This window comes from Vicia villosa, unplaced genomic scaffold, assembly GCF_029867415.1.
Source record: "Vicia villosa cultivar HV-30 ecotype Madison, WI unplaced genomic scaffold, Vvil1.0 ctg.002489F_1_1, whole genome shotgun sequence".
Lineage (NCBI taxonomy): Eukaryota > Viridiplantae > Streptophyta > Magnoliopsida > Fabales > Fabaceae > Vicia > Vicia villosa.
Window position 1 is genome coordinate 112,927 of NW_026705945.1, and position 6,783 is coordinate 119,709.

At 38.5% G+C, this 6,783-nt stretch overlaps 1 long non-coding RNA gene across 1 annotated transcript; it reads right to left on the reverse strand.

Annotated features, from left to right (window-relative positions):
* Positions 1-717: 717 nt before the first annotated feature.
* LOC131638952 (uncharacterized) lies at positions 718-2,996 on the reverse strand. The gene is made up of 3 exons (XR_009294817.1): positions 2,827-2,996; positions 2,283-2,643; positions 718-1,137 (listed from the first exon to the last, which is right to left on the reverse strand). It is a non-coding gene; the product is annotated as an uncharacterized LOC131638952 (long non-coding RNA).
* Between the last annotated feature and the right edge of the window lie 3,787 nt (positions 2,997-6,783).

Consider the following 6,783-nt stretch of genomic DNA (forward strand, 5'->3'; position numbering starts at 1 on the left):
TGGTACAGAATCGTTAACCTTGCTTCTCATCAGAACTTCATATTTATAGGCGTTGGAGAAGATGACCGTTGAATGCATTTAATGCTTTGCGTGTTCCGTACAGCATCGCATTTAATGTTATACGCTTTTGTCAACTACCTCGAGCCTTGTTCACGCTGTGTCTACTGACGTAGCCTTTAATAGCTTTTAACGTTCCTTTTGTCAGTCAGCGTAGCTTGCCACTTGTACTTCCTTCTGATCTGATGTTTGTGAATACAACGTTTGAATATCATCAGAGTCAAACAGCTTGGTGCATAGCATCTTCTGATCTTCTGACCTTGAAGTGCTTCTGAGCGTGATACCATCTTCTGAGCTTCAGTGCTTCTGATCTCATGTTCTTCTGATGCTTCCATAGACCCATGTTCTGATTCTGCTTCGACCATCTTCTGATGTCTTGCCAGACCATGTTCTGATGTTGCATGCTGAACCCTTGAGACAAAGCTTCTGAGCGCTGAATTATGCGTACTCTTTATATATTTCCTGAAAGGGAAATTGCATTGGATTAGAGTACCATATTATCTTAAGCAAAATTCATATTATTGTTATCATCAAAACTAAGATAATTGATCAGAACAAATCTTGTTCTAACAGAAACTTCACTCCATCATAAAAGTGCAAGTTCATTTGAGAGAAGGAGTATGAAAGGGGGTTCCATATTACAAAAGGATATTACAAAAGTTACAAAACCTTTGTTCAAGCATCATTTAAACTCACAAGTCAAAAGTCTAGTCCATGCAATTTATCACAAAAATTGAATTACAAAAAAAAAGCCATTGTAACCAAAGTCACAAACTTCTTACTAACAATCTTTCTTCCTCCCACTTTAAAACCCAATTATCATTACATACATCAGAAAATTCATACAAGAAAATCTATACAAAGTCAACTAGAATTTCCTAAAGTCCATTGTCTTGATCTTTCAACCGTGTGCCTTCTCTCCAAGTAGCTTCCCATGCCATGGATTTGTTCAAATTTAGTACTGAACCCGCTTCATAGTCCAAAAAGCTAGTCGGTTCAGAATGCAAGAATCCAATCCAAACATGCCCTTTGTTCATAACTTTTTCCAACCTACATTGTGCCATCACAGAGCTTGCAAACCTGCAACAAACAAAATCCAAGCTTAAATTATCATTTCAAACAGTAATTGAAATCCAAACCATATTTAAACCAGCCTGCACTTCACAAAAAGTCTGCATACAATAAACTGGTTCAGCACTAGTTACTTTCACTAAAAGGATCTCTCCTCAATCAAAACGCAGTAGTCTCGCACCAACCAAACACTACCTAACGGTACTAATTAAACCATAAAAACAGTCATCAAACAACATCCATTCACAAAGTTCAAACCTGCATCATTAACATAAAAAGATTCCATGCCACCTTCAAATTTTTTTTCCTAACAGTCTTACTAACTTGTTTCAACCAGAAACATATTATATTCATCAAAATCCAATCATGGTAATCCTGCATCAAGGCAACACAGGCTGTTGTCATTCAGGAGTTTATTTTAAGCCACATACCTAAACACACAGTCACGGTGGACTGTTACATAAACATCAATGCAGAAAAATCACACTATTCAACCAGTTTCATTGGCATTCAAGGACAAGATCACTTCAAATCAGGTTTATACCTAATGGACTATGCATAAAAAAATATGACTTTCATTCAATCAAAAAAACACAGAGTCAGTTAGCTTAAACCTAGCCTTTTTCCTTGTCACAAAGCCAGACCACAAATAACCACTGAATCATGAACAAAAAAAATCAGCAGCAATTAATAGTTTCAGTTCTATGGTTTATACATACAATTCAGTCCAAATGCAGTTTGGCTCAAAATCAACCTAAACTTCCAACTGTTTTCCAAACCTGCTAACCAACTTTTAATTAACTGTCAGCTAACTGAATTTCAAACCCTAACTGTCCTAACTCCTACTAACACTTTTCAATTCACTAATTGTCTTACATCTCAGTAAACTAACTAACTAACAGTTTTCTTCCTAAAACAGAATTACTAACTGCAACTTCTAACTTGTAACAGAATTTCCAAACCTATCATAACTATGCCCTAACAGTCACATAACCAATTTCAGTTTCACATGTAACTAACTCTCCTAACTAACTCATAACCAATTTCAATTTTATATAACTGGCAAAACTAACATTTTGACTTTCAGTTTCCTATTAATCTATATCTAACAGAAATAACAAACTTTAAAACAAAAAAATAGACTTGTAACTAACCTGTAACCCCCATAACAGAATTTGTAACCACCCCATAACTGAATTCAGAAAACTTCTTCTCCATCAATCTCTATTTAAACAAACCTCCACCCAATTCAAAGCTCTCTCCACCATTTTTTTTCTCTGCTTCATCTCAAACTTATAATCTTCATTCACAAAAACCTCCACTCATCTCTCCACTCTCTCCAAGAACCTTGATTCTCCACCATTCTTCTTCAATCTCACCACAAGATCTTCAATCTCTATTCAACCTTCAAGCTCTGAAATCTCCATCAAATCTTCACCTCTTCCATCTCCTGATTTCCTCTGGATTCTCTTCATCTCTCAATCTCCCTCTAATCATCATCTTCTTCAATTCTCTCTGCAAACAAGTTCAACACAATCGATAACTCCATCACACAAACAACAACAATAAGGATTCACGGAATTTCAGAAATAAAAACGAAGAATCGAAGAAGAAGAAGAAGGGGAAAGAACGAGAAACATGCAATTGGGAAATTACCTGAAGATCGCGTTTATTTCGCCAAGTTAGCGGGAGCATCACCTCTGGTATTCTTGCCATCACACGCGTATCTTCTGATCCCGGTAAGTTCGATCTCCTTCATCTTCCACTTTGAAACTTGAGCGATATCTTGTTATACTCGTTGCTGTCAATCAAATCCCTCTCCCAATTGCGTGAATCCTTAGATGTTATCCCCTTAATCTATGATTCCAAAACTTTCAATGAATTTCCTATAGTAACCCGCAAGACCAAGGAAACTACGGATTTCAGAAACTGACTTCGGAGCTTCCCATTGAGACACTGCTTCTACTTTCGTTGGGTCAACGACAATACCATCTTTAGAAATTACATGCCCAAGAAAGCTTACTTCACTTAGCCAGAACTCACACTTTGACAGTTCTTCTTCACTCTTAGAATATATTAGAATATCATCGATAAATAACACCACGAACTGATCCAGGTAAGGATGGAAGATCCTATTCATATACTCCATGAAAATCCCCGGCGCATTAGTTACTCCAAATGGCATCACTGTATATTCGTAATGACCATACCTTGTTCTAAAGGCCGTCTTCTGAATATTGTCCGTTTTCACCTGAATCTGATGATATCCCGACCTCAAGTCAATTTTGCTGAACACGCTCGCACCAACTAGTTGATCCATCAGATCATCAATCCTCGGTAATGGATACCGATTCTTGATAGTAACTTTATTCAGCTGTTTATAATCCACACACAATCTCATAGAGCCTTCTTTCTTCTTTACCAACAACACCGACGCACCCCACGGCGACACACTAGGACGAATGAATTCTTTTTCCAGCAATTCTTCTAGCTGACTCTTCAACTCCGCTAATTCAGATGCCGACATACGATACGGCGCCATCGACACAGGACTAGTTACAGGAACTAACTCAATAGCAAGTTCTACCTCCCTCTCTGGCGGTAACTCTCTTACATCTTCTGGAAAAACTTCTGGAAATTCACATACTACCGGTAAGTCACTACTCACCACTTTCTTCTTCACTTCCATGGATGCAATCAACATAAACACGGCAGCCCCGTCCTTCATTGCTTCATTCACTTGTCTAGCCGTCATCGCTAAACCCTCAACACTGACATCTTCCTGAAAAATAACTGTCTTCGTGAAACAGTTGATATGAACCCGATTAAATTGCAACCAATTAATGCCTAGGATAACATCAAGTTGTTCCAACGGAAGGCACACTAAGTCCATTCCGAATTCTCTACCAAAAATATCAATTGGACAGTTCAAACAGGAAAACAAAGTAGTCACTGAACCCGACGCAGGAGTGTCAATGATCATACTTCCATGAATATCAGATATTTCCAAGTTCAGGCGTTTAGCACAATTCAACGAAATAAACGAGTGAGTTGCTCCAGTATCTATTATTGCAATTAAAGGAGTGCCATGGATAAAACACGTACCTTTAATCAATCGATCCTCTGGAGTAGTCTCTGAACCTGATAAAGCGAAAACTTTACCCCCAGCTTGATTCTTCTTTGGCTTAGGACACTGTGGACTAATATGACCTTCTTCACCGCAGTTATAACAAGTCACAGTCTTTCCCTTACATTCAACGGCAATGTGGCTTGCCTTACCACACCAGGTTCTCCACACTTAAAGCACTTAATAGGGGCACTAGAGTCTCCCCCACTAGGCTTCTTCCAACCTCTAGCTTTTTGATTACCTCTACCATATGGCTTACCACGGTCCATAGGCTTCTTCCCCTTTTTGTCAACTAACTCGCGGGAGTGAGATGACTTCAGCTTGAGATTATCCTCCTCATAGATTCTACTACAATCTACCAAATCAGTAAACCGACGAATCCTTTGATACCTGATACCCTGCTTAATCTCATCACGGAGACCATTCTCGAACTTAACACACTTCGAAAATTCGCTCGCTTCATCATTGTTATAGTGGACATAGTACTTAGCCAGCTCAACAAACTTTGAAGCATATTCCGGTACCGTCATGTTACCCTGTGTCAGCTCCAAAAACTTAACCTCTTTCCTGCCTCGAACATCCTTAGGAAAGTACCTCCTCAGGAATTCTCGCTTGAATGCAGCCCAAGTAATTGCTACACCTGCATATTCAAGTTCATCCCTATTAGCCATCCACCAATCACCAGCTTCTTCAGACAGCATGTGAGTACCATACCTCACCTTCAGATTTTCAGCACAATCGATCACTCGGAAGATCCTTTCAATTTCCTTCAGCCACCTCTGAGCGCCTTCGGGGTCGTGCGTGCCTTTGAACAACGGAGGATTGTTCCTCTGAAAACTGTTCGGCTGCCTGTCAGCACCAATACCAGCTCCATTGGCATTCCCTCCCAACACACTAGCAATCATGCCCAGAGCCTCAACAATCGCGTCATCGTTTCTTCCTCCTCTTCCGGCCATTGTTTTGCTAAATATCAAACAATATTCATTAGAACAAGAAGTAACGATAGTGTCAACCTTACACTAATCGCATACGAGGGATTAACCGACACTAACACTCTAACTCAAACGACCGACTATGCTCTGATACCACTATTGTAACACCCTTCTAAACCCCGCAGAAATTAACAAAAAATCAGAGTAAAACATGAAAAAGGGTATTACAACTCCAATAAAATAAACAAATATTCATGTCATGCCATAAAAGGAACGATAAACCAAAAATTATTCAGATAGCATGTTAACACAGCGGAATATTCTTAACAACTGAATAATCAAACATCTGGAGTTGGAGACTCATGATTCAACCATAAACCATAAACAAAACAAGAGTTTATCAGCCAAGTCTAAAATAACATTCCCAGTGTTACACGACCAAAGCATGACACAGACCCAACTGACTCTAACGAACTACTTGACGAGCTAATCCTCACCAAGTACACAAGCTACTCCTCAATCTGAAAAATAACAACAGTAAGGGTGAGTTTCATTCGCATTAACAAATGTTTTAGGAATATAAATAATACAACTTCATTCATACATTATTCACCCAAATCAATTATATTCAAAGAGTATAGCAACATTCGTCAAATACAATCATCCATATCAAATACACACAAATTATAACATTGGACAACTTCCATTCATGTTACAATTATACACAACAACCTAATGCAATGCAACTAAATGCATGTGGTACCAAACATAGGATAACCCATCTCACCGATCCACCACCATAAAGATTCGGCTACTTCTCTCACTAATTCCACACGATGGGAATTACCTACCACTGTCCCACCACCATAAGGGATACAGCCCACAACATGATTATGAAATGCATGCATCAACCATGACATGCTCAGCATTAACATCCACCAACGATTCATAATCATTTATCCACAACATACAAAGCATAATAATATCACAACCATTTGATATATTATCATCTCAGTAATCATACTAGCTAAAACACCGCATAGTATGTTCGTACCGTTACTCAATCTACCACCAAATACCAATTCTCAAAACCAAACAAAAAAAATGATTTTAAGTTATAACTCCCTAATATACTTCATAAAATAGGGGATCAATTCATCTAACGGGTCCTCGAAACGGCGTACAAAAAGGATTAACGGTTTAAAAGTTACGGATATTTAAAATAAATATTTTTCAAAAAAGCTTCAGTGGTAACCGGTTACCTAAATGATGTAACCGGTTACATCACTGACCGTAACTTTTATTTTTCAATTTCACCCAGTGGTAACCGGTTACCTAAATGATGTAACCGGTTACATCATCGCGAAATGCAGTTCTTCGCCTATTTTGAGACCATGTAATCGGTTACCCTCCTCATGTAACCGGTTACATTACTGATATAGCAGAAAAATCACTTTTCTGCAGCACTTCATTCTGTAGCGGGGAAAATCTGATATCGAAGCCATGGGATTGACTCGAATCAATATTCCGTTTTGAAATCGCCACCGCGTTTTATTTTTTCAAAGGAAAAGGGAAAAGAACGTAAAACCCAAAGTT